Here is a 27,496-nt window from a genome sequence, read left to right as displayed (position 1 = left end):
CTGATCTGGTCTGGTCCATATATCTATCTGACCTGGTCTGGTCCATATATCTATCTGACCTGGTCTGGTCCATATATCTATCTGATCTGGTCTGGTCCATATTTCTATCTGATCTGGTCTGGTCCATATTTTTATCTGATCTGGTCTGGTCCATATATCTATCTGCTACTCGTATCAGACAATATGAGAGAAGCTGGAAGGAAGGCTGTTAGTTTAAAAGAGCAGCTAAAATAGTATGTGAAAGTCAAGTTGGGAGAGAATCCTTTAGAAAAGACGTATACCTAGCTACAGTATGTCATACCTATGTGTGTAAGCAGCAAGGCCTGGATTCAAGCAAATGCAAATAAACGACCTGTGCACTGGAATCATCATGACTGTACTTCATTGTAAAATGATTTGATTTGTACGTAAGTTGACATTTGCAACATTTACAGTGAACATGATATTCATGAATGTCGGGGAAAGTGCCTTTTTCATCATCATGTGTGAAACCTCACTGTGAAGGCTATTGATATCAAACTACACTGCATCCCAATATCATAACAATGGGTCCCAAAGAAGAGAGAGAAGTGATGCATAATAGGGATCAATTCAAACCTTACCTAGACTTATACAAGCAGTGGCTGACCAGATCACCAGTTAGCATCTAGCTAACAGGAATTTAGGGAAAGGAGGATACCTTGTCAGTTGTACAACCGAATGCCTTCAACTGAAATGTGCCTTCCGATTTTACCCAAACCCTCTGAATCAGAGCGGTGCGGGGGCTGCCTTAATCAACATCCCCGGCACCTGGGGAACAGTGGGTTAACTGCCTTGCTCAGGGGCAGAACAACATTTTATTTTACTGTGTTAGCTCAGGGATTTGATCCAGCAACCTTCCGGTTACTGGCCCAACACTCTAACCACTAGGCTAACACTGACTCTTGGTGGCCCTTGAAAATCCGGGGGAGAGGCTGTAAATCTCATGCCGGACCGTACCCATATCCGCAGCAGGTCTTGATCTATAAGCCCAGGACGATAGTAAAGCGGGCAAGACGAGACATTACAAGAAAGGGAACACAGATTTAACTGTAAAAATCTTACAAATGCAGATCGGAGGGTTGTCAAGTGAAACAGACCAATTCGCAGGTAAACGGAGCGAGTATCTATGACTCTCTGAGGGCTGGGTATGGTAGGGGGACCACGCCCTGCGCTTCTCCCTTCCCTTGGCACGGGTTCTGGGTCGGGAGGGTGGCTTCGGCCGTCGCCTGAGCTCAGTTCCCCGCTTCTCCATGTCGCCTGGGTTGCGCCCGACCGGCTCCATCCCCCCCTTTCCCTGTTAGGCACAGCCTCATGGCGAACCTGTGGGCAGGTGCGTTGGCCGCGTCCGAAGGGGATTGGGTGTTGCCGGTGAACCGGGTCTTCCCACCTCGGTCTCCAATATCAAGGTCTTGCCCAAGACCCTTGTGTGGCACCGGGTACCCAGTCAACCGGGGGTTCAATGTCTTCCCTCACAATCGCCTTGTCGACGATAGCAGAGCACATGTATGCCCTCGTTTCAACCTCAAACTTTTTTGTGAAATATGGCCTCTCGTTCTGGCAAAGGGCGGGCGGGGGAAAGGAGGGCAACCTCCCCAAACCCACCTAGCAACTAGCCTAAAAACATACTGTCTACGGATGCATCCCAGGTTCCGGGGACTCTGGGGGTAATAATTACCCTCATGGTGAATAGAGAGGATGAAAATGCAGGCTGAAGGGGATAGGTCAGGAGGATCAAAGGCTGTCGTCAGAGCATGGGTGCACTCTGACGAAGGGGCAGGCCTTAGAGAGTAAACAAAAGAGGGCACGGTAATGAAAGTGCCCCCCAATCAAAACACTCAGCCTTCCACACTGACATTTATATATGCACACGTAGTAAGGTGCCAGAACGGTAACAAATATCACACCAGCAAAGCTAACTAATTGTCCTACATTTTAATACAACAGCCGAGGGTGCTACCTCCGATTCCCAGCCGAATAATCTTTCTCGTGTTATATTGCTTTCAGGTTTCTCGGGATTTTGGCAATGAGGCCCTTTATCTACTTCCCCAGAGTCAGATTAACTTGTGGATACCAATTTTATGTATGTATCTGAGTCCAGTATCAAGTTAGACGTAGTTTCGCGAACCAATGCTAACTAGCGCAATAACTGGAAGTCCATGGGTATCTGCTAGCATGCTTATTGCATCCTTATTGTAAAATCCTGAAGTATCCCTTTAAACTTCAGTCTGACAGAAATGGATAGAAGAAGGTATGGAGTGATGGAGGGATGGTGAGGTGAGGTCCTTTGACCTCACCAGCCCAGTTTGAGCTCCCCAAAATAGATGTAGCCCTTTCCTGCAGGCAAATGACCAAATTGCCCTCTAGTAGCCTCATGAGTGGAATGTTATTAATATTTTTCATAATTCCATAATTAATCAACTTTTTTTTGTGTGAATTTTCCCCCTTTCCCCCCCAAATTTCGTGGTATCCAATTGTTAGTAGCTACTATCTTGTCTCATCGCTACAACTCCTGTACCGGCTCGGGAGAGACGAAGGTAAAGTCATCCCTCCGATACACAACAACATCTGGTTCTTAACACAGCGCGTTCCAACCCGGGAAAGTCGAACCAATGTGTTGGAGGAAACACCGTGCACCTGGCAACCTTGGGATACTCAGCCCTGCCCTGCCACAGGAGTGCATTTGTTGTGGCCGGTTACAACAGAGCCTGGGCGCGAACCCAGAGTCTCTGGTGGCACTGCTGGCACTGCAGTACAGCGCCCTTAACAACTGCACCACCCGGGTGGCCAATAAACTTTTTTTTATCGAACAGTTTTGTTATAAATCAGTCTTATCTGATGTACGTATATAAAGTGTAATATTGGGATACAAACTCAAAATGTTATACATTTCAACTCTATATTCGACATGGTAGAGGTGTTTAAGGAAACACCCTGATTTAGCCCATTGCAGTAAATGGTTAAAAAACGAATAAAACAGCACAGCACATCACAGCACAACGCCTCTGACCCAAATAGCTGTAACATCTCCCCTCGAGCACATCTGGTGTTTGGGTTAAAGGGAAAGATAAGATGTGCCCTTGGCATCAGGATATCAGCGCCTGCTCTGAGAATGCATTTGTAAGCAAAGCCTCAGTAGAGAAAGTACTACTGCTCCATATGATATGATAGCCTAGTCAGCTTACTGATGTTAGTCAGTAGAGGAAAGTCCTATTGAAGTGTATGAAAGTGTATTCTTATTTTGCATGTGACTGGTGGATGCTGCTGGGTGTGAGTGTGGTGCAAGGAATGAAAATGTAACTACAAAACACGTTTTTGAGAACCGGAGGAAACTCCATAAGAGAATCGGCGGAAACTCCATAAGAGAATCGAAGGAAACTCCCAAGAGAACCGGAGGAAACTCCATAAGAGAATCGGAGGAAACTCCATAAGAGAATCGGAGGAAACTCCCAAGAGAACCGGAGGAAACTCCATAAGAGAATCGGAGGAAACTCCATTAGAGAATCGGAGGAAACTCCATAAGAGAATCGGAGGAAACTCCATAAGAGAATCGGAGGAAACTCCATAAGAGAACTGGAGGAAACTCCATAAGAAAATCGGAGGAAACTCCATAAGAGAATCGGAGGAAACTCCATAAGAGAACCGGAGGAAACTCCATAAGAGAATCGGAGGAAACTCCATATCAAGGGAACTTGATTCATTTTATGTCCAAAGGCCACGCACTTTACCTCAGTTAATCCTTTATGGGCGGTAGACTGTAACACTGCAAATGTTTGGCTTAGTTAATTTCTATGCACTAGCCAGGGCAAAGGACATACAGTAAGTGACGCCCATCTAATGACAATGATGAGTGTAGTGATGGATCTCTAAAAAGGCCACGTATGTAGCTATGGTGAAGGATTAAATTGAAGCCTTAGTGGGGATGAAACTCCATCTGTAGCTCAATGCTATGAGCAGGGGATGAAACTCCATCTGTAGCTCAATGCTATGAGCAGGGGATGAAACTCCATCTGTAGCTCAATGCTATGAGCAGGGGATGAAACTCCATCTGTAGCTCAATGCTATGAGCAGGGGATGAAACTCCATCTGTAGCTCAATGCTATGAGCAGGGGATGAAACTCCATCTGTAGCTCAATGCTATGAGCAGGGGATGAAACTCCATCTGTAGCTCAATGCTATGGGCAGGGGATGAAAGACTTTGGAGAAACCCCAATCTGATGATGACCCTGTTCAATTTATTGAAAGGAGTGGAGTGATGAATCTCTAAGAAGTCCACATATGTAGCTAAAGTGGAGGATTAAATTTAAACTTGAGCTGGAGGAAACTCCAACATGGTTGGAAACTCCAACACGGTTGCTGAAGTAAAGGATTCAATGGAAGCCTTAGCTGGAAGAATGTCCATCTGCAGCTCATTTATGAGCTGAATGGTACGGTTGCTAAAGTGAAAACTGTGGTTGAAGCCTTAGCTGGAAGAATTGTTGCTTTTCCATAGTTGCTTTCATTGCACTTGCATTCAGTAGCATCTATAAATCACATTTTTATTATGAATAGTATTGATGTCAACCGGGAAAACCAAGGAGACGGTTGGTTCCAAATGTTGTGAGAGTCTCAACTGGTTCTGAGAGATTAGGATCCGGACCTGCAATTGTAACAGTAAGCAGCTGTAACAAAAAGGATCACTGCAGTATTCGTATGTTTATTAATGCTATGTATTGTCTTTTTTAATGGAGTTCTGTACCTGTCTAATGTTATGTATTATGTTATTTTATGCAGTTCTGTCCTTCAGCTATAATTGTCTATTAATGTTAGGTATTATGTCATGTTTTATTTTTTTGTGTGGACCCCAGGAAGAGAAGGTCCAGCTTTGGCTATAGCTAATGGGGATCCTAATAAAATACTAAATACTAAAGTTCTTTATCCTTCATCCCATCTGTGTCAGGAGTCACACATGGTTCACGTAACAAATTTCTTTCTTCTCATATCCTTGACCGTTTAGAGCTACATGCAACGACGGAAATGAGACGTACACTGCTGCACGGAGGCTGAATACTAAAGGGCAGGAGGACAGGGGTAGTTGCTATGCACTTTCTTATATAGAGATGACAGAGAGAGGACAGGAGGGCAGGAGTGGAGGCATTACTTGGGTTGCTCACACAGGTACACACGCACAATCACAGGCTGCCTGAGTGATGACAACTCACCTTCCTTCAAATTCTTATTTACAACGACGGCCTACCCCGGCCAAACCAGGACGACACTGGACCAATTGTGCGCAGCCCTATGGGACTCCCAATCACGGCCGGATGTGATACAGCCTGGATTTGAACCAGGGACTGTAGTGACACCTCTTGCACTGAGATGCAGTGCTTTAGACCGCTCACTCGGAGCCCATAGGGGAAACAGCTACATTAAATAAGCCAAACAACTGCACTCTTTGCTTTCTTGCTGGTAGACCTGAATGTTAGGCCTACAGTCACTTGAACACACCCTGGCTCAGTAAAATACAAAGAGAGAAGGAAATTGAAATGTTAAGGTATATTTGACCTTCTTCACCACTCTCTTCTTATCGTTTAACCTCCATCTTTACTATCACTCATTACCCCAACGCTTCATATGACCCTCTTTCAGCTCCTCTACCACCCATCTCTCCAGCTCTCGGACCACCTGTTTCAGTTAAAAAATGGTGTGTGTGTGAACCGTATAAGAAGTGTATGCAAACTGCACCTCTTCCCCTGAAGTGAGACAGCGCACTCAGATGGGACACACTGGGGGTAACCCTCCTCTCTCTTTCTCTCTCTCTCTCTCTCCCCCACTCTCTCTCCTTCCCTCCCAGATGTATCTGCATGATAATACATTCGTTTGGCTTTTGGCTGTAATTTCAAATGACTCTTCCCATCTCCTCTTCATAAACAGCTTGAAAAATAACCCCATCATTTCACCGCTCTGTGCTTTTCCAATCTACATCACCCACATTACTCTACTGTACTACACTTGCCCTAATAAAAGTGTGGTGAGGATAGACAGACAGGCAGGGGATTGGAGAGGGAGGTGAAGACAGTGATCGATGGACAGAGCGAGAGTGAAAGAGAGAGCGAGAGAGAAGGGAGAGAGAGAGGGAGAGAGAGAGGGAGAGACAGAGGGAGAGAGAGAGGGAGAGAGAGAGGGAGAGAAGGGAAAGACAGCTCCATTTCTATGAAATAACTGATGCTGCCATATGAATTTTGCTGCAAACAGAGCTTGTGAATTTGCCACCCATGTTAGAGATCAATCAATTAGGACGTTTGGCAATGTTTGCGCCCCGCATTTATTAATGAATTGTGTGTACAGAATGTACAGTGTGTACAGTATTCTGTTGAATGAATTCTGTGTGTTCTTTGTATTCTCTGTGTGTGTGTGTGTGTGTGTGTACACACGTGCTTGCATGCATGTGTGACTATGCAAACACGTGTGTATAGTGTCTATGTTTTAGTGTGAATGTGATTGGTTTTGCTCACATGCATACAAATGTGTGTGTGTGTGCGAGCCGCACCCTTGTGTGTGTGTGTTTATGTTTCTATGAGTACGTGGCAGTGAGGATCTCCCTCCACCTCCATCCTATCCCCTCACACTGACCCTGTGAATGTTTGACCCTGCCAGCTGTGTGAGCTCTGGGTTGGATGTGGGGTGTATACACCTCCCCCTCAGTGCTGGGTCCTGTGTATACATCTCATCATAAACATCATGTGGAGCAGAAGCACTGATCACCTACATGTGCTTGACCCTCTGGCCCTCGAGACAACAATGTTATGCTTTGTCCATGTGGATGATTTGGCTTGGAGGAGAAAGGAGGGAGAAAAGGGTGCAGCGCTGGATGAGGCCTTTCAATGTGTGTGGGTGGGTGGGATCAGTGTGTGTGTGTGTGTGTGTGTGTGTGTGTGTGTGTGTGTGTGTGTGTGTGTGTGTGTGTGTGTGTGTGTGTGTGTGTGTGTGTGTGTGTGTACGCCTTTGATGTTGACCACAGTTTTTAAATTTTTTATCTATCTATAAGATCATTTATTTTCCTGTTTCTGAGAGAGGGACACATGCAGCTTTTCTGTGTCCAAACACACATCTGCAGTCATACAAATACATCACACATAAAACAACAACACCAGAATTATATTTACGTTTTTGTTCCAGACCAAAACACATGAGTATGTCTTGAACGCATCTCTTTAGATGACGACAACACAAATGTCTGTTCAAAAACCACCTCAAATACCTGACAGAGAAAAACTAGTATGTCTTAAACGTAACTCTAGACGCCTACAACACAAACGGTTACCACAAACAGCCTTGAACACCCAATGAAGACACACAGCCTAAACTCAGATCACCTGCGCTTTCAAGACCTCAAAACCCTCATTCCACAGCGATGAGCAAACCTGATGCGTTTAAACCATTCAAACACCCTGTTTCAATCCTGGGGGATCATAGAATGGCCTGAGCTTTTATAAAACTCAAAGCTGAGTGTCTTAGAGCAACAATTCTTGTGAAAAACAAGCTGTGATGGAAGGTTGTAAACCTTGTCTGGATGTGGGCCGCAACTACAGCAGGCAGCATCTTGATGGAGCAGGGTCAGGGGGAGGCCTAACAGCAGCAGCCAGCTGATTACATATATTTCACAGGTTTTCTCCTGGCTTTATGTGTATGAATGGGAAGGGGGGTGAAAGTGTGTGTGTCTATGCCCAAAACTCCCTGCCCTAACTTCACTAATTTCATTGCAATTTCCAACCCCCAAATTGCCATGGGATCCACTGAAGTCCTTAAGCAAACACCCCAAACCAGGGAGAAGAGAAGGAGTGGTGGGGAGAGAAAGAGAGAATATCTAGCAAACATGCCTGTTTGAACCCGGAAACTGTTCACATAGGGGTTGCCTCCTTGCTGTTTAAAGCGGGGACACGTGTGTGTTTGAAGCACTAACAGTGTTGAATGCAATGCACCCATGGGGAAACTGATAGCTAGCTAGGGGCCTGATAGTCAGCTGCTGCTGCTGTTAGCTGGGACCTCTGCTGTGTTGACACTTGACAGGCTCAGTAAAGAGGCACAATCAGCTCAGCCATCATAGAGGAAGACAGAGAGAGAGAGGACACACTGCCCCCTCTGTTGCCATTTTTAATGTTAACTCCCTAAGGAGGGGAAACAATCGATTCCTATGGAAGACAGAGTCAATTATATTGTTTTGGCCTGAATATTGAACTCGTGAGTATTAACATATAACATCAAGTATTCTTCAGAGACAGAGAAACACAGAGACAGACATACGCGCACGCATGTGCACACACACACACACACACACACACACATTGCAGAGTAGAGTACATGTGCGCGCACACGCACACACAGTACACACACTGAGGGAGCTTCATTATCCCATTCCACAGTGGCATGAGGTGCCAGGCTCAGTGACTGACAGGGCCAATTACAGCAGAGAGCCAGGGGTAGCAGGGCAGGGAGCATGTGACTACCCTCAATCATCAGGAACAGTGCCCTCTGCCATCCTCTGCCAATGACATACTTTCCTATTCAATCGTGGGCACAGGGCACTTCTTAATTAACCTATTGAAGTACACTGTAGTTACTGCAGTATCAACTTACTATCAATTACACTATGATCACATCTCTGGATAGACTCGAGCCAATGCCCAACTTGAGATAGTAGGCATTGTGTATATTAGTAAAAATCTTTAAGGTACTGTAAATCAGGCCTTCATACACTATATATATATATATATATATTTTTTTTTAAAGTATGTGGACACCCCTTCAAATGAGTGGATTTGGCTATTTCAGACACACCGTTGCTGACAGGTGTATAAAATCGAGCACTCAGCCATGCAATCTCCATAGACAAACATTGGCAGTAGAAGGGCCTTATTGAAGTGACATAGGATGCTACCTTTCCAAGAAGTCAGTTCGTCAAATGTATGCCCTTCTAGAGCTGCCCAGGTCAACTGTAAGTACTGTTATTGTGAAGTAGAAATGTCTAGCAGCAACAACGGCTCAGCTGCGAAGTGGTAGGCCACACAAGCTCACAGAACGGGACCGCTGAGTGCTGAAACACGTAAAAATGGTCTGTCCTCAGTTGCAACACTCACTACCGAGTTCTAAACAACGTCAGCACAAGAACGGTTTGTCGGTAGCTTCCTAAAATGAGTTTCCATGGCCGAGCAGCCTCACACAAGCCTAAGATCACCAGGTGCAATGCCAAGGGTCGGCTGGAGGGGTGTAAAGCTCGCCGCCTTTGGACTCTGGAGCAGTAGAAACGCGTTCTCTGGAGTGATGAATCACGCATCACAATCTAGCAGTCTGACGGACAGATCTGGGTTTTGCGGACGCCAGGAGAACGCTACCTGCCCAAATGCATAGTGCATAGCCTTCCCAGAAGAGTGGAGGCTGTTATAGCAGCAAAGGGGGGACCAACTTCCTATTAATGCCCATGATTTTGGAATGAGATGTTCGACGAGTAGGTGTCCACATACTTTTGGTCATGTAGTGTACCACAGGCCCCGCAACCGAGGACAGACGATTTTTACGCAATACTCGCTTCAGCACTTGGAGGTCCCCTTCTGTGAGCTTGTGAGGCCTACCATCTCGCGGCTGAGCCGTTTCATGGTTTTGTACTCAAATGTATACACCTGTCAACAACTGGTGTGGCTGAAATAGCCAAATCCACTCATTTGAAGGGGTGTCCACATACTTTTGTATATATAGTGTATCTCCAGATGACTCATCCCTATAGGCGAAACTGTTTCTGTCTCACTGTGTTGAACTAGTTAGCCTGGTCCCAGATTTGTTTGTGTTGCATAGCCAACTCCTATGGTTGTTTGGCACACATTATCTACATTAAAATCAAGAACTACAGTATGTGGGATGCTGGGCTGAAGGGAGTTGTAGTTTTAATTAAACAAATATTAAACTTAGTTCAGCTCAAAAACGTGATAATTAACAATATTGACCATCAATTTTCCGTAAGGAGACGGATCAAAGAGGAAGAGGCGAAGACAGCTCTGCAGGCTACTTAGGCAGGCTACTTAGGCAGGCGAGCTAAATAGGATGACTAAAGACAGTACAGAATGGTGAGCAAAGAGATCATGTTAGGTCTGGCTGGCAGACTGCTACTGCCTGAGCAGAGATGAGATGATGACTTTAAGAAATTAAAAATAATAAAGCAATCAAATGAAAACTAGGTAATATACAAAACTGAAATAATGTATTATTTCATAGTAATTTCCTATTTTCCTATCGACGTCTACCCAATGTGGGCCTGACAGAGGAAACCTATTTTCAATGTTTTGGCAATTGAATGCTCACTATTTTGGACTTTGGAATTTCCATTAATTAAAAAGCTCTATTTCATAATGCATTTAATGTTTAAAAAAATAATCAAAACCAAAATCAAAAACCAAACTCAAAAAGCACTAACCCCTCAGTACTAGCGGTCGCCTGTCCATGACAAATCGTTAGCAGACATAACCTTTAAAGCTCTACATCACCCACAGCTTCTCAGCTGTCTTCCACACAGTACACATGGCCTTTCCCTTTAAATAGAGTATGACATCAGAACTGCCTTTCTGTGGGCCGCAGTTGAAAACAAATAGGTCCAAACAATGCCACATCTGGAGCGAGAAGCAGGACAGAGGGAGAGGGAGGAGAGAGAAACAGAGGAAAAGACATAAGGAAAAGAGCAGGAACGCAGAGGGAAAGACAAGGGAAAGAGCAGGAGTGCAGCAGGAAAGACAAGGGAAAGAGCAGGAACGCAGAAGGAAAGACAGAAGGGAAAGAGCAGGAATGCAGAGGGAAAGACAGAAGGGAAAGAGCAGGAATGCAGAGGGAAAGACAAGGGAAAGAGCAGGAACGCAAAGGGAAAGACAAGGGAAAGAGCAGGAATGCAGAAGGAAAGACAGAAGGGAAAGAGCAGGAATGCAGAGGGAAAGACAAGGGAAAGAGCAGGAACACAAAGGGAAAGACAAGGGAAAGAGCAGGAATGCAGAAGGAAAGACAGAAGGGAAAGAGCAGGAACACAGCGGGAAAGACAAGGGAAAGAGAAGGAACGCAGGGGGAAAGACAAGGGATAGAGCAGGAATGCAGCGGGAAAGACAAGGGAAAGAGCAGGAACGCAGAGGGAAAGACAAGGGAAAGAGCAGGAATGCAGAAGGAAAGACAGAAGGGAAAGAGCAGGAACGAAGAAGGAAAGACAGAAGGGAAAGAGTAGGAATGCAGAAGGAAAGACAGAAGGGAAAGAGCAGGAACGCAGAAGGAAAGACAGAAGGGAAAGAGTAGGAATGCAGAAAGAACGACAGAAGAAAGAGCAGAAGGGAAAGACAGAAGGCAGGAATGCAGAAGGAAAGACAGAAGGGAAAAAGAGTGCAGAAGGAAAGACAGAAGGGAAAGAGCAGGAATGCAGAAGGAAAGACAGAAGGGAAAGAGTAGGAATGAAGAAGGAAAGACAGAAGGGAAAGAGTAGGAATGCAGAAGGAAAGACAGAAGGGAAAGAGTAGGAACGCAGAAGGAAAGACAGAAGGGAAAGAGTAGGAATGCAGAAAGAAAGACAGAAGGGAAAGAGTAGGAATGCAGAAGGAAAGACAGAAGGGAAAGAGCAGGAATGCAGAAGGAAAGACAGAAGGGAAAGAGTAGGAACGAAGAAGGAAAGACAGAAGGGAAAGAGTAGGAATGCAGAAGGAAAGACAGAAGGGAAAGAGTAGGAATGCAGAAGGAAAGACAGAAGGGAAAGAGCAGGAATGCAGAAGGAAAGACAGAAGGGAAAGAAAGACAGGAACAAATGAGAGGAAAGACAGAAGGAAAGAGCAGGAATGCAAAGAAGGAAAGACAGAAAAGGGAAAGAGCAGGAAAGACAGAAGGAAAGACAGAAGGGAAAGAGTAGGAATGCAGAAGGAAAGACAGAAGGGAAAGAGCAGGAATGCAGAGGGAAAGACAGGGGAAAGAGCAGGAACGCAAAGGGAAAGACAAGGGAAAGAGCAGGAATGCAGAAGGAAAGACAGAAGGGAAAGAGAAGGAACGCAGCGGGAAAGACAGAAGGGAAAGAGTAGGAATGCAGAAGGAAAGACAGAAGGGAAAGAGTAGGAACGAAGAAGGAAAGACAGAAGGGAAAGAGTAGGAATGCAGAAGGAAAGACAGGGGAAGAGCAGAAAGAAAGGGAATGCAGAAGGAAAGACAGAAGGGAAAGAGCAGGAATGCAGAAAAGGAAAGAGCAGGAAGGGAAAGACAAGGGAAAGAGCAGGAATGCAGAAGGAAAGACAGAAGGGAAGAGAAGGAACAACAAAGACAGGGAAAGAGCAGGAATGCAGAAGGAAAGACAGAAGGGAAAGAGCAGGAATGCAGAAGGAAAGACAGAAGGGAAAGAGTAGGAATGCAGAAGGAAAGACAGAAGGGAAAGAGTAGGAATGCAGAAGGAAAGACAGAAGGGAAAGAGCAGGAATGCAGAAGGAAAGACAGAAGGGAAAGAGTAGGAACAAAGAAGGAAAGACAGAAGGGAAAGAGCAGGAATGCAGAAGGAAAGACAGAAGGGAAAGAGCAGGAATGCAGAAGGAAAGACAGAAGGGAAAGAGTAGGAATGCAGAAGGAAAGACAGAAGGGAAAGAGCAGGAATGCAGAAGGAAAGACAGAAGGGAAAGAGTAGGAATGCAGAAGGAAAGACAGAAGGGAAAGAGCAGGAATGCAGAAGGAAAGACAGAAAGGAAAGAGTAGGAACAAAGAAGGAAAGACAGAAGGGAAAGAGTAGGAATGCAGAAGGAAAAACAGAAGGGAAATAGTAGGAATGCAGAAGGAAAGACAGAAGGGAAAGAGCAGGAACGCAGAAGGGAGCTCAATATACTGAATTGCACCTCCTTTTGCAAAACCCCTTTTGCCCTCACGTCGGGGCATAGATTCTACAAGGTGTCGAAAGCATTACACAGGGATGTTGGCCCATGTTGACTCCAATGCTTCCCATAGTTGTGTCAAGTTGTCTGGATGTCCTTTGGGTGGTGGAGCATTCTTCATACACACAGCAAACTGTTGAGCGCGAAAACCCCCCAGCAGATTTGCAGTTCTTGACACAAATCGGTGTGCCTGCCATCTACTACCATACCCTGTTCAAAGGCACTTTAATATTTTGTCTTGCCCATTCACCTTCTGAATTGCACACACACACTCCATGTCTCAATTGCCTCAAGGCTTAAAAATCCTTCTTTAACCTGTGTCCTCCACTTCATCTACACTGATTGGACTGGATTTAACAGGTGGCATCAATAAGGGATTCCCCTGGTCAGTCTGTCACAGAAAGAGCAGGTGTTCCTAAAGTTATGTACCCTCACGTCACCACAGCCCTCACGTCACTACAGCCCTCACGCCACTACAGCCCTCACGTCACTACAGCCCTCATGTCACCACAGCCCTCACGCCACTACAGTCCTCACGCCACTACAGCCCTCACGCCACTACAGCACTCACGCCACTACAGCCCTCACGTCACCACAGCCCTCATGTCACCACAGCCCTCACGCCACTACAGCCCTCACATCACTACAGCCCTCACGCCACTACAGCCCTCACGTCACTACAGCCCTCACGTCACTACAGCCCTCAAGTCACTACATCCGTCTCATCACTACAGCCCTCACGTCACTACAGCCCTCAAGTCACTACAGCCCTCACGTCACTACAGCCCTCATGTCACCACAGCCCTCACGCCACTACAGCCCTCACGCCACTACAGCCCTCACGTCACTACATCCCTCACGTCACCACAGCCCTCATGTCACCACAGCCCTCACGCCACTACAGCCCTCACGCCACTACAGCCCTCACGTCACTACAGCCCTCACGCCACGACAGCCCTCACGCCACTACAGCCCTCACGTCACCACAGCCCTCATGTCACCACAGCCCTCATGCCACTACAGCCCTCACATCACTACAGCCCTCACGCCACTCCAGCCCTCACGTCACTACAGCCCTCAAGTCACTACAGCCCTCAAGTCACTACATCCGTCTCGTCACTACAGCCCTCACGTCACTACAGCCCTCAAGTCACTAAAGCCCTCACGTCACTACAGCCCTCATGTCACCACAGCCCTCACGCCACTACAGCCCTCACGCCACTACAGCCCTCACGTCACCACAGCCCTCACGTCACCACAGCCCTCATGTCACCACAGCCCTCACGCCACTACAGCCCTCACGTCACTACAGCCCTCACGCCACGACAGCCCTCACGTCACTACAGCCCTCAAGTCACTACATCCGTCTCGTCACTACAGCCCTCACGTCACTACAGCCCTCAAGTCACTACAGCCCTCACGTCACTACAGCCCTCAAGTCACTACATCCGTCTCGTCACTACAGCCCTCACGTCACTACAGCCCTCAAGTCACTACATCCGTCACGTCATTACTACCCTCACGTCACCACAGCCCTCACGTCACTACAGCCCTCACGTCACTACAGCCCTCATGTCACCACAGCCCTCACGCCACTACAGCCCTCACGTCACCACAGCCCTCATGTCACTACAGCCCTCACGCCACTACAGCCCTCACACCACTACAGCCCTCACGTCACTACAGCCCTCACGTCACTACAGCCCTCACGTCACTACATCCCTCACGTCACCACAGCCATCATGTCACCACAGCCCTCACGTCACTACATCCCTCACGCTCACTACAGCCCTCACGTCACTACATCCTTCACGTCACCACAGCCCTCATGTCACCACAGCCCTCATGTCACCACAGCCCTCATGTCACTACAGCCCTCATGTCACCACAGCCCTCATGTCACCACAGCCCTCACGTCATTACAGCCCTCACGCCACTACAGCCCTCACGTCACTACAGCCCTCACGCCACTACAGCCCTTCACGTCACTACAGCCCTCACGTCACTACAGCCCTCAAGTCACTACATCCGTCTCGTCACTACAGCCCTCACGTCACTACAGCCCTCAAGTCACTACATCCGTCCCATCATTACTACCCTCACGTCACTGTAACATATACAACCAACATACTGCTAGACGACAGCCCTTAAGTCACTGCAAAACAACAGTCACTGCTAGAGTACTGCATCCCTTACATCACAACACACACCCTCTGCAACAGTACTACATCACTTATATCACAACACACACCCTCTGCAACAGTACTACATCCCTTACATCACAACACACACCCTCTGCAACAGTACCACATCCCTCATCATCTGCAACAGTACAATCCCTCATATCACTACAACACACACACCCTCTGCAACAGTACTGCATCCCTTACATCACAACACACACCCTCTGCAACAGTACCACATCCCTTACATCACAACACACACCCTCTGCAACAGTACCACATCCCTTACATCACAACACACACCCTCTGCAACAGTACCACATCCCTTACATCACAACACACACCCTCTGCAACAGTACTACATCCCTCATCATCACTACAACACAACACACACCCTCTGCAACAGTACTACATCCCTTACATCACAACACACACCCTCTGCAACAGTACCACATCCCTTACATCACAACACACACCCTCTGCAACAGTACTGCATCCCTTACATCACAACACACACCCTCTGCAACATTACTACATCCCTTACATCACAACACACACCCTCTGCAACAGTACCACATCCCTTACATCACAACACACACCCTCTGCAACAGTACTGCATCCCTTACATCACAACACACACCCTCTGCAACAGTACTACATCCCTTACATCACAACACACACCCTCTGCAACAGTACTACATCCCTTACATCACAACACACACCCTCTGCAACAGTACACAACCCTTACATCACAACACACACCTCTGCAACAGTACTGCATCCCTTACATCACAACACACACCCTCTGCAACATTACTACATCCCTTACATCACAACACACACCCTCTGTAACAGTACTGCATCACTACAACACAACACACACCCTCTGCAACAGTACTGCATCCCTTACATCACAACACACACCCTCTGCAACAGTACTACATCCCTACAACACAACACACACACCCTGCAACAGTACTGCATCCCTTACATCACAACACACACCCTCTGCAACAGTACTACATCACTACAACACAATACACACCCTCTGCAACAGTACTACATCCCTTACATCACAACACACACCCTCTGCAACAGTACTGCATCACTACAACACAACACACACCCTCTGCAACAGTACTGCATCCCTTACATCACAACACACACCCTCTGCAACAATACTACATCCCTTACATCACAACACACACCCTCTGCAACAGTACCACATCCCTTACATCACAATACACACCCTCTGCAACAGTACTACATCCCTTACATCACAACACACACCCTCTGCAACAGTACTACATCCCTCATATCACTACAACACACACCCTCTGCAACAGTACTGCATCCCTTACATCACAACACACACCCTCTGCAACAGTACCACATCCCTTACATCACAACACACACCCTCTGCAACAGTACCACATCCCTTACATCACAACACACACCCTCTGCAACAGTACCACATCCCTTACATCACAACACACACCCTCTGCAACAGTACTGCATCACTACAACACAACACACACCCTCTGCAACAGTACTGCATCCCTTACATCACAACACACACCCTCTGCAACAGTACTGCATCACTACAACACAACACACACCCTCTGCAACAGTACTGCATCCCTTACATCACAACACACACCCTCTGCAACAGTACTGCATCACTACAACACAACACACACCCTCTGCAACAGTACTGCATCCCTTACATCACAACACACACCCTCTGCAACAGTACTGCATCATCACACAACACACACCCTCTGCAACAGTACTACATCACTACACACAATACACACCCTCTGCAACAGTACTACATCCCTCTGCACAGTCACAACACACACCACACCCTCTGCAACAATACTGCATCACTACAACACAACACACACCCTCTGCAACAGTACTGCATCCCTTACATCACAACACACACCCTCTGCAACAGTACTACATCCCTTACATCACAACACACACCCTCTGCAACAGTACTGCATCACTACAACACAACACACACCCTCTGCAACAGTACTGCATCCCTTACATCACAACACACACCCTCTGCAACAGTACTACAACACAATACACACCCTCTGCAACAGTACTACATCCCTTACATCACAACACACACCCTCTGCAACAGTACTGCATCACTACAACACAACACACACCCTCTGCAACAGTACTGCATCCCTTACATCACAACACACACCCTCTGCAACAGTACTACATCCCTTACATCACAACACACACCCTCTGCAACAGTACTGCATCACTACAACACAACACACACCCTCTGCAACACTACTGCATCCCTTACATCACAACACACACCCTCTGCAACAGTACTGCATCACTACAACACAACACACACCCTCTGCAACAGTACTGCATCCCTTACATCACAACACACACCCTCTGCAACAGTACTACATCCCTTACATCACAACACACACCCTCTGCAACAGTACTACATCCCTTACATCACAACACACACCCTCTGCAACAGTACTACATCCCTTACATAACAACACACACCCTCTGCAACAGTACTACATCCCTTACATAACAACACACACCCTCTGCAACAGTACTACATCCCTTATATTACTGCAACACAACACACACCCTCTGCAACAGTACTACAGTCTTCTCTCAGTCTAAGTATAGTCTACAATCAGCCATTAAGTCTACAAGTCTTCTATAACCCTCACTTCAAAACCATTCAGCTCACCAGCACAGCCACACAGTGGCATGCCATACACAGAGATCACACAGTGGTATGCCATACACATAGATCACACAGTGGTATGCCATACACAGAGATTACACAGTGGTATGCCATACACAGAGATCACACAGTGGTATGCCATACACAGAGATCACACAGTGGTATGTCATACACAGAGATCACACAGTGGTATGCCATACACAGAGATCACACAGTGGTATGCCATACACAGAGATCACACAGTGGTATGCCATACACAGAGATCACACAGTGGTATGTCATACACAGAGATCAGACAGTGGTATGCCATACACAGAGATCACACAGTGGTATGTCATACACAGAGATCACACAGTGGTATGTCATACACAGAGATCAGACAGTGGTATGCCATACACAGAGATCACATGGTATGCATACACAGAGATCACACAGTGGTATGTCATACACAGAGATCACACAGTGGTATGTCATACACAGAGATCAGACAGTGGTATGCCATACACAGAGATCACACAGTGGTATGTCATACACAGAGATCACACAGTGGTATGTCATACACAGAGATCAGACAGTGGTATGCCATACACAGAGATCACACAGTGCTATGCCATACACAGAGATCACACAGTGGTATGCCATACACAGAGATCACACAGTGCTATGCCATACACAGAGATCACACAGTGCTATGCCATACACAGAGATCACACAGTGCTATGCCATACACATAGATCACACAGTGCTATGCCATACACAGAGATCACACAGTGCTATGCCATACACATAGATCACACAGTGCTATGCCATACACATAGATCACACAGTCCCACACAGACTGAGCTTTATGAGTGATCCACCAGGTCTCAATCCAGAAGCCCTCCAAAGTCTCCCCCTCTTTCTCCCTCGCGCTCTTTCTGCAGTGCTCTCTCTCTCTCCCTTACTCTTTTACTCTCTCTCTTCATCCCTACCCCTCTCTCTCTTCATCCCTACCCCTCTCTCTCTTCATCCCTACCCCTCTCTCTCTTCATCCCTACCCCTCTCTTCTTCATCCCTACCCCTCTCTCTCTTCATCCCTACCCCTCTCTCTCTTCATCCCTACCCCTCTCTCTCTGTCTCTATCTCCACTGGTGCCTTCAGGAGATTTCTTTAAAAATATATATATATTTCACCTTTATTTAACCAGGTAGGCTAGTTGAGAACAAGTTCTCATTTGCAACTGCGACCTGGCCAAGATAAAGCAAAGCAGTGTGACACAGACAACAACACAGAGGTACACATGGAGTAAACAATAAACAAGCCAATAACACAAGAAACAAGTCAATGACACAGTAGAAAAAAGAAAGTCTATATACAGTGTGTGCAAAAGGCATGAGGAGGTAGGCAATAAATAGGCCTTAGTAGCGAATAATCACAATTTAGCAAATTAAAACTGGAGTGATAAATGAGCAGATGATGATGTGCAAGTAGAGATACTGGTGTGCAAGAGAGCAGAAAAGTAAATAAAACAAAAACAGTATGGCGATGAGGTAGGTAGATTGGGTGGGCTATTTACAGATGGACTATATACAGCTGCAGCAATCGGTTAGCTGCTCAGATAGTTGATGTTTAAAGTTGTTGAGGGAAATAAAAGTCTCCAACTTCAGCAATTTTTGCAATTCGTTCCAGTCACTGGAAGCAGAGAACTGGAAGGAAAGGCGGCCAAATGAGGTGTTGGCTTTGGGGATGATCAGTGAGATATACCTGCTGGAACATGCGCTACGGGTGGGTGTTGTTATCGTGACCAGTGAACTGAGATAAGGCGGAACTTTACCTAGCACGTATTTGTAGTTGTCCACACAGTCAGAACCGTCCAGAGTAGTGATGCTAGTCGGGCAGGCGGGTGCGGGCAGCGAACGGTTGAAAAGCATGCATTTGGTTTTACTAGCATTTGGAGGCCACGGAAGGAGTGTTGTATGGCATTGAAGCTTATTTGGAGGTTAGTTAGCACAGTGTCCAAGGAAGGGCCAGAAGTATACAGAATGGTGACATCATTGATGTATACAGAGAAAATAGTCTGCCCGAGGATTGAACCCTGTGGCACCCCCATAGAGACTGCCAGAGGTCCGAACAACAGGCCCTCCGATTTGACATACTGAACTCTGTCTGAGAAGTAGTTGGTGAACCAGGCGAGGCAGTCATTTTAGAAACGAAGGCTGTTGAGTCTGCCAATAAGAATGTGGTGATTGACAGAGTCAAAAGCCTTGGCCAGTTCGATGAATACGGCTGCACAGTATTGTCTCTTATCGATGGCGGTTATGATATCGTTTAGGACCTTGAGCGTGGCTGAGGTGCACCCATGACCAGCTCAGAAACCAGATTGCATAGCGGAGAAGGTACGGTGGGATTCAAAATGGTTGGTGATCTGTTTGTTAACTTGGCTTTCGAAGACCTTAGAAAGACAGGGTAGGATAGATATAGGTCTGTACCAGTTTGGGTCTAGAGTGTCTTCACCTTTGAAGAAGGGGATGACCGCAGCAGCTTTCCAATCTCTGGGGATCTCAGATGATACGAAAGAGAGGTTGAACAGGCTAGTAATAGGGGTTGCAACAATTTCGGCGGATAATTGATAGTGGATGACGTTCTCAGAAGGCCTCTATTTGGCAGTCTTAACTCCTGTTGTCCCTGTCAGAAGTAATCAGAGCTCTGCTGGGCTCTGCACTCTGAGAGCCACGCAAATATGCAGGCCAATTATCTGCCTGCTGGACAGAGCATCCAATAAACACATGATGGGTGATCTAAGGAACTAATCTATCAGGAGAGAGAGAGACCTGGGGAGAGAGAGAGACCTGGGGAGAGAGAGAGAGACCTGGGGAGAGAGAGAGAGAGACCTGGGGAGAGAGAGAGAGAGAGAGAGAGAGAAAAAGAGAGAAAAAAAAACACACAAATACACAGAAATAAACCACACACACAGCTTTGCGCACGCACGCACCCCCCCACACACACACACACACACACACACACACACACACACACACACACACACACACACACACACAGCCAGTCAGCCCCAGCAGTCTCTCTCTATCCAGGCCTGTTCTGGGGGTGATTTGCGGGGGAGCTGAGGAGAGGCCCTTCACATGGAAGGTGTGACCTGACACAGAGAAATACAGTAGGATGGATTTTTTTTAAATGCGTTCTGTTTGAGGAGGAGTGGGAAGGAGAGAGGGAGGAGGAGAAAAGCAAGTTGAAAGGATGGAACCTGAGGGACTCTACCCGTCTTTCTCACTCTGTGTTTTGCTTCAAGAGCCTCAGCCTTCAAATCCTATTTATTACACATCATCTACAGACCTGCTGCTGCCTGTGTGTGTGTGTGGGTGTGATTGTGTGTGTGTGTGTGTGTGTGTGTGTGTGGGGGCTGTGTGTGTGTGTGTGTGTGTGTGTGTGGTGTGTGTGTGTGTGTGTGTGTGTGTGTGTGTGTGTGTGTGTGTGTGTGTGTGTGTGTGTGTGTGTACACATGCGTGCATGAGTGTGCATGTGTGCTTTCGCCGCATTTGTGTGTGTGTGTGTGTGTGTGCTCAGTCAGACCTGCAGTGTGTGCCCAGCCCAGCTGTGGTTCAGTGTGTGTGTATATAAGTTATTCTGTGAGTAAGCAGCACAATAGTGATTGTGTTGCTGAGGGACAGTGTTGTGGTGAGCACCAAACACAACAGAGGTGCAGATAATTCACAGAAGATCTCCCATTCTAAGCAGTATCTGGGGCGTAACACCACAGTGAGTCAGAACTGAACACATCCTAATCAAGAACATACCATCCCCAATAAAACTGAGTGCTTAACCTTTACCGGGACCCGTCTATTTTCACATGTATCTAACTGTAGGCAGTTAGAAATAGTTTGGATCCACATCTGTTTGTGCTGTCTTGCTAACTCTTAACAATGACCTCAGGAGTTCTTAAGACAGCACAAACAGATCTGCGATCAGGCTAAGTTAGAAATACACATCATTTCACAATATGCCATTCCCGTGACGTAACCATGAAATCACCATCGGTCACAAAGGTCAACTATGTAAAACGGACACAACTTTCCTTCCTTTTCAAGTGGTGGTGGTGTGTGTGTGTATGTGTGTTTACTCTTGCAGCTACATGAGAGTGAATCTGCGCTTGTCGTCACTGGTGAGACACAGATATGTGTGTGCGCATGCGTGCCTGTCTGTCAATCTGTGTGTGTGTCCACACCCGGCCTACAAGGGTGAAGTGTAATGTTACATTAACTAGCAGAGGGAAAGGCAGTATGGGGGCTTAGGGAGGGCTTAGGGGTCATGGTTTCATGGTTCACAGAGCCCTAACAAACAGAGGTCTCAACCACCCAGAGAGGAAGTCAACAGGAGATGCATTCCTTTGTAAGCTCTGTGGCCCTTGGCAACAACCAACAGTCACTAGCAACCACAGCAGCCACTGGCAAACATGTGTGTGACAAATGTGCCACCTGAAACCTGTGACAGTTTCTCAATCACCACCAAACAAGACTGCACCGCAAACAGAGGCAGGAAAACAATGATGAAAGGGGGAGGGAAAAAGGAAGAATGGAAGGAGAGAGAAAGACAGAAAGCGAGAGAGAGGTAGAGAAAGAGAGGTAGAGGTAGAGAGACAGGCAGACAGACAGTCAGGCACACAGGCAGGCAGGCATGCACACCACCATGGTGGAAGAGAGTGCAGAATAGCACTCATACTGCGTGTGTGTGTGTGTGTGCCTGCATACCTTGGTGTGTGTCTGGGTGCATACTGCATGTGTGAGTGTGTGCCTGCATACCGTGGTGTGTGTGTGTCATCCCAGTCTCCTACAGGCCTATAACCCCCTTTATACATGCTACTGTTGCACACTATAGACTCCTTACAGAAACAAAATACACTATGCCATAACTGAGGAATTCTACTGAACAATCACATCTTTCTTCTGTTGATGCTTTCTCACTCTCCTTTTAAATCTATTTACATTATGTATCCCGCTATCTCACTCTGTTCTCTCTATCCCTCTGTTTATTTGTCCCTTTCCCTCTTTCTCCTCTCTTCTTTTCTTGGTCTTTCATAATCCTCTCTCTGTCTTTTTCACTTTCTTTCCCCTTCCCCCTCTCTTCAAGACAGCTCTGGAAAGTCCATTCTCACAGTTCCCAGTGACACAAGGACCGTCTCCTTTCTCTCCTCCATGGCAGACCAGACCGTAAGCTTATGTTTTTTCAATTAGCCCAGGCTCCTGTACACTATTCAGGAGAGCATTTGGGAAACCATCCTTCTCATTGCCCGACAGAGGCAGAAAACGAATGGAAAGTCACTTAGGATTTTTCCGGGAGGGATAGGCTCCGGAAAGGCCCATTTCCCCAAAAGTACCAGACACAGAGCAGAGAAGCAGTAGGAGCAGTAGTAGCAGTAGGAGCAGTAGTAGAAGTAGGAGAAGTAGGAACAATAGTTGCAGTAGGATCAGTAGTAGCAGTAGCATAAGTAGTAGAAGTAGGATCATTAGTATCAGTAGGATCAGTAGTAGCAGTAGATGCAAAGTAGCAGCAGTAGCAGTAGCTGCATTAGGAGCAGTAGTAGCAGTAGGATATGTAGTTGTGTAACGGATGTGAAATAGCTAGCTTAGTTAGCGGTGGTGCGCGCTAAATAGCGTTTCAATCGGTGACGTCACTTGCTCTGAGACCTTGAAGTAGTAGTTCCGCAGAGGGTCCCTGGTTCGCACACGGGTATGGGCGAGGGGACGGTCTAAAGTTATACTGTTACAGTTGCAGTAGTAGCAGTAGGATAAGTAGGATAGGTAGTAGAGGGAGGAGAAGTAGTTAGGGTAGGATCAGTCGGAGCAGTAGTAGAAGTAGGAGAAGTAGGATCAATAGGATCAGTAGTTGCAGAAGAAACAGTAGAATCAGTAGCAGCAGTAGGATCAGTAGTAGAAGTAGGATCAGTAATAGCAGTAGTAGAAGTAGGATCAGTAGCAGCAGTAGGATCAGTAGTAGAAGTAGGATCAGTAATAGCAGTAGTAGAGGTAGTAGAAGTAGATTCAGTAGTAGAAGTATGATCAGTAGTAGCGATAGTAGCGGTAGGATCAGTAATAGCAGTAGTAGAGGTATGATCAGTAGTAGCAGTAGGAGCAGTAATAGCAGTAGAGGCAGTAGTAGCAGTAGGACCAGCAGTAGCAGTAGGAGCAGTAGTAGCAGTAGAGGCAGTAATAGAATTAGGAGCAGTAGTAGCAGTAGAGGCAGTAGTAGCATTAGGAGCAGTAGTAGCAGTAGAGGCAGTAGTAGCAGTAGTAGCGGTAGAAGCAGTAGAGGCAGTAGCAGCAGGCGGAGCAGTAGTAGCAGTAGAGGCAGAAGTAGCAGTAGTAGTAGTAGTAGCATTAGGAGCAGTAGTAGCAGGAGTAGCAGTAGTAGCAGTAGGAGCAGTAGTAGGAGTAGGAGCAGTAGTATAAGTAAGAGAAGTAGGATCAATAGGATCAGTAGTTGCAGTAGAAACAGTAGAAGCAGCAGTAGCAGTAGGATCAGTAGCAGCAGTAGGATCAGTAGTAGAAGTAGGATCAGTAATAGCAGTAGTAGAGGTAGTCGAAGTAGAATCAGTAGTAGAAGAAGGATCAGTAGTAGCGATAGTAGCGGTAGGATCAGTAATAGCAGTAGTAGAGGTATGATCAGTAGTAGCAGTAGGAGCAGTAGTAGCAGTAGTAGCATTAGGAGCATTAGTAGCAGTAGTAGCAGTAGTAGCAGGAGTAGCAGTAGTATCAGTAGGAGTAGGAGCAGTAGTATAAGTAGGAGAAGTAGGATCAATAGGATCAGTAGTTGCAATAGTAACAGGCGGAGCAGTAGTAGCAGTAGAGGCAGTAGGATCAGTAGTAGATGTAGGATCAGTAATAGCAGTAGTAGAGGTAGTAGAAGTAGGATCAGTAGTAGAAGTAGGATCAGTAGTAGCAATAGGATCAGTAATAGCAGTAGTGGAAGTATGATCAGTAGTAGCAGTAGTAACAGTAGGAGCAGTAGTAGCAGTAGAGGCGGTAGTAGCATTAGGAGCAGTAGTAGCAGTAGAGGCAGTAGTAGCAGTAGTAGCAGTAGAAGCAGTAGTAGCAGTAGGAGCAGTAGTAGCAGTAGTAGCATTAGGAGCAGAAGGAGCATTAGAAGCAGTAGTAGCAGTAGGAACAGTAGTAGCAATAGGAGCAGGAGTAGCAGTAGAGGCGGTAGTAGCATTAGGAGCAGTAGTAGCAGTAGGAACAGTAGTAGCAATAGGAGCAGTAGTAGCAGTAGGAGCAGAAGGAGCATTAGAAGCAGTAGTAGCATTAGGAGCAGAAGGAGCATTAGAAGCAGTAGTAGCATTAGGAGCAGAAGGAGCATTAGAAGCAGTAGTAGGAGTAGGAGCAGTAGTAGCAGTAGTAACAGGCGGAGCAGTTGCAGCAGTAATAGCATTAGGAGCAGTGGGAACATTAGTAGCAGTAGTAGCATTAGGAGCAGTAGTAGCAGTAGTAGCAGTAGTAGCAGTAATAGCATTAGGAGCAGTGGGAACATTAGTAGCAGTAGTAGCAGTAGGAGCAGTAGTAACAGGCAGAGCAGTAGTAGCAGTAGAGGCAGTAGTAGCAGTAGTAGTAGTAGCAGTAGTAGTAGTAGGAGCAGTGGTAGCAGGCGGAGCAGTAATAGCAGTAGAGGCAATAGTAGCAGTAGTAGTAGTAGGAGCAGTAGGAGCAGTCGTAGCATTCGGTAGCAGTAGGAGCAGTAGTAGCAGTAGTAGCATTAGGAGCAGTAGAGGCAGTAGTAGCATTAGGAGCAGTAGTAGCAGTAGTAGCAGTAAAAGCAGTAGTGGCAGTAGTAGCAGTAGTAGCAGTAGGAGCAGTGGTAGCAGTATTAGCAGTAGAAGCAGTAGTAGAATTAGAAGCAGTAGTAGCAGTAGTAGAATTAGAAGCAGTAGTAGCAGTAGTAGCAGCATTAGGAGCAGTAGTAGCAGTAGTAGCAGTAAAAGCAGTAGTGGCAGTAGAGACAGTAGTAGCAGGCGGAGCAGTAGTAGCAGTAGTAGCATTAGGAGCCGTAGGAGCAGTAGTAGCAGTAGCGGCAGTAGTAGCAGGTGGAGCAGTAGTAGCATTAGGAGCAGTAGTAGCAGTAGTAGCAGTAGTAGCATTAGGAGCAGTAGTAGCAGTAGTAGCAAGTGTTGCAGTAGTAGCATTAGGAGCAGTAGTAGCAGTAGAGACAGTAGTAGCAGGCGGAGCAGTAGTAGCAGTAGTAGCATTAGGAGCCGTAGGAGCAGTAGTAGCAGTAGAGGCAGTAGTAGCAGGTGGAGCAGTAGTAGCATTAGCAGGAGTAGTAGCAGTAGTAGCAGTATTAGCATTAGGAGCAGTAGTAGCAGTAGAAGCAGTAGTAGCAGTAGTAGCAGTAGAAGCAGTAGTATCAGTAGGGGAAATAGTAACAGTAGGATAAGTAGGATCAGTAGGAGCTGTAGGAGCAGTAGGAGCAGTAGGATAAGAAGGATCAGTAGGATAAGAAGGATCAGTAGGATAAGAAGGATCAGTAGAATCAATAGGATAAGAAGGATCAGTAGGAGCTGTAGGAGCAGTAGGATAAGAAGGATCAGTAGGATCAGTAGGATCAGTCGGAGCAGTAGGATAAGAAGGATCATAAGGAGCAGTAGGATCAGTAGGAGCGCAAGGATCAGTAGGAGCAGTAGGATCATAAGGAGCAGTAGGAGCAGTAGGAGCAGTAGGAGCGGTAGGAGCGGTAGGATCAGACCAGACCAGACGATTGAAAGGAGACAATAAAATAAGAGGCATATGAGAATAGGGGGGCATCCCAAATGGCACTCTTCTTTTGACCAAAGCACATACGGCACTAAATAAGAAATAGGGTGCCTTTTGGGACAGACATAAGAGTCTGTGATATTAGGGGGTGGGGCAGGTATTAGGGGCTTCACTGCAGGGTATCAGGGTGCACTGGAACTCAGAGAAATGGGGGATGTCGGGCCTAGAAGAGGGGGAGGTGAACGAGTGCAGATGGACGGATTTCCCTGGGAATGTGGATGAAAGCAGGCGAGGTGAAGTGGCGGATTGGGGCCAGATCTGGTGGTGCCGGCGGGGAGAGGGACAGATCCAGTAGGACTCACATCAAAGCTGATGTCACTGGGCTGCAGATGAGGAGCACATGCAGGCTGTCTCCTGTCCTGTCCCACTCTGTCTCTCTCTCTCCGTCTTATTTACAGAGATGAGCTCCAAACAGCCCAGAGTATTGGCCTGCCCCACAGCAGAGCAACCAGCAGAGCAAATAAACACACTGACACCTTTCACCGTGTCTTTCACCTTTCATTGTCTCTTTCACCTTTCACTGCCTCTTTCACCTTTCACTGCCTCTTTCACATTTTACTGTCTCTTTCACCTTTCACTGCCTCTTTCACCTTTCACTGTCTCGTTCAACTTTCACCATCTCTTTCATCTTTCACTGCCTCTTTCACCTTTTACTGCCTTGTTCACCTGTCAATGTCTCATTCACCTTTCACTGTCTCTTTCACCTTTCACCTTTCACCTTTCACTGCCTCTTTCACCTTTCACCTTTCACTGCCTCATTCACCTGTCAGTCTCATTCACCTTTCACGGTCTCTTTCACCTTTCACTGCCTCTTTCACCTTTCACTGTCTCTTTCAGCTTTTACTGCCTCGTTCACCT

The sequence above is a fragment of the Oncorhynchus tshawytscha genome, linkage group LG19 (genome assembly GCF_018296145.1).
Source record: "Oncorhynchus tshawytscha isolate Ot180627B linkage group LG19, Otsh_v2.0, whole genome shotgun sequence".
Lineage (NCBI taxonomy): Eukaryota > Metazoa > Chordata > Actinopteri > Salmoniformes > Salmonidae > Oncorhynchus > Oncorhynchus tshawytscha.
This window is presented reverse-complemented; position numbering follows the sequence as displayed.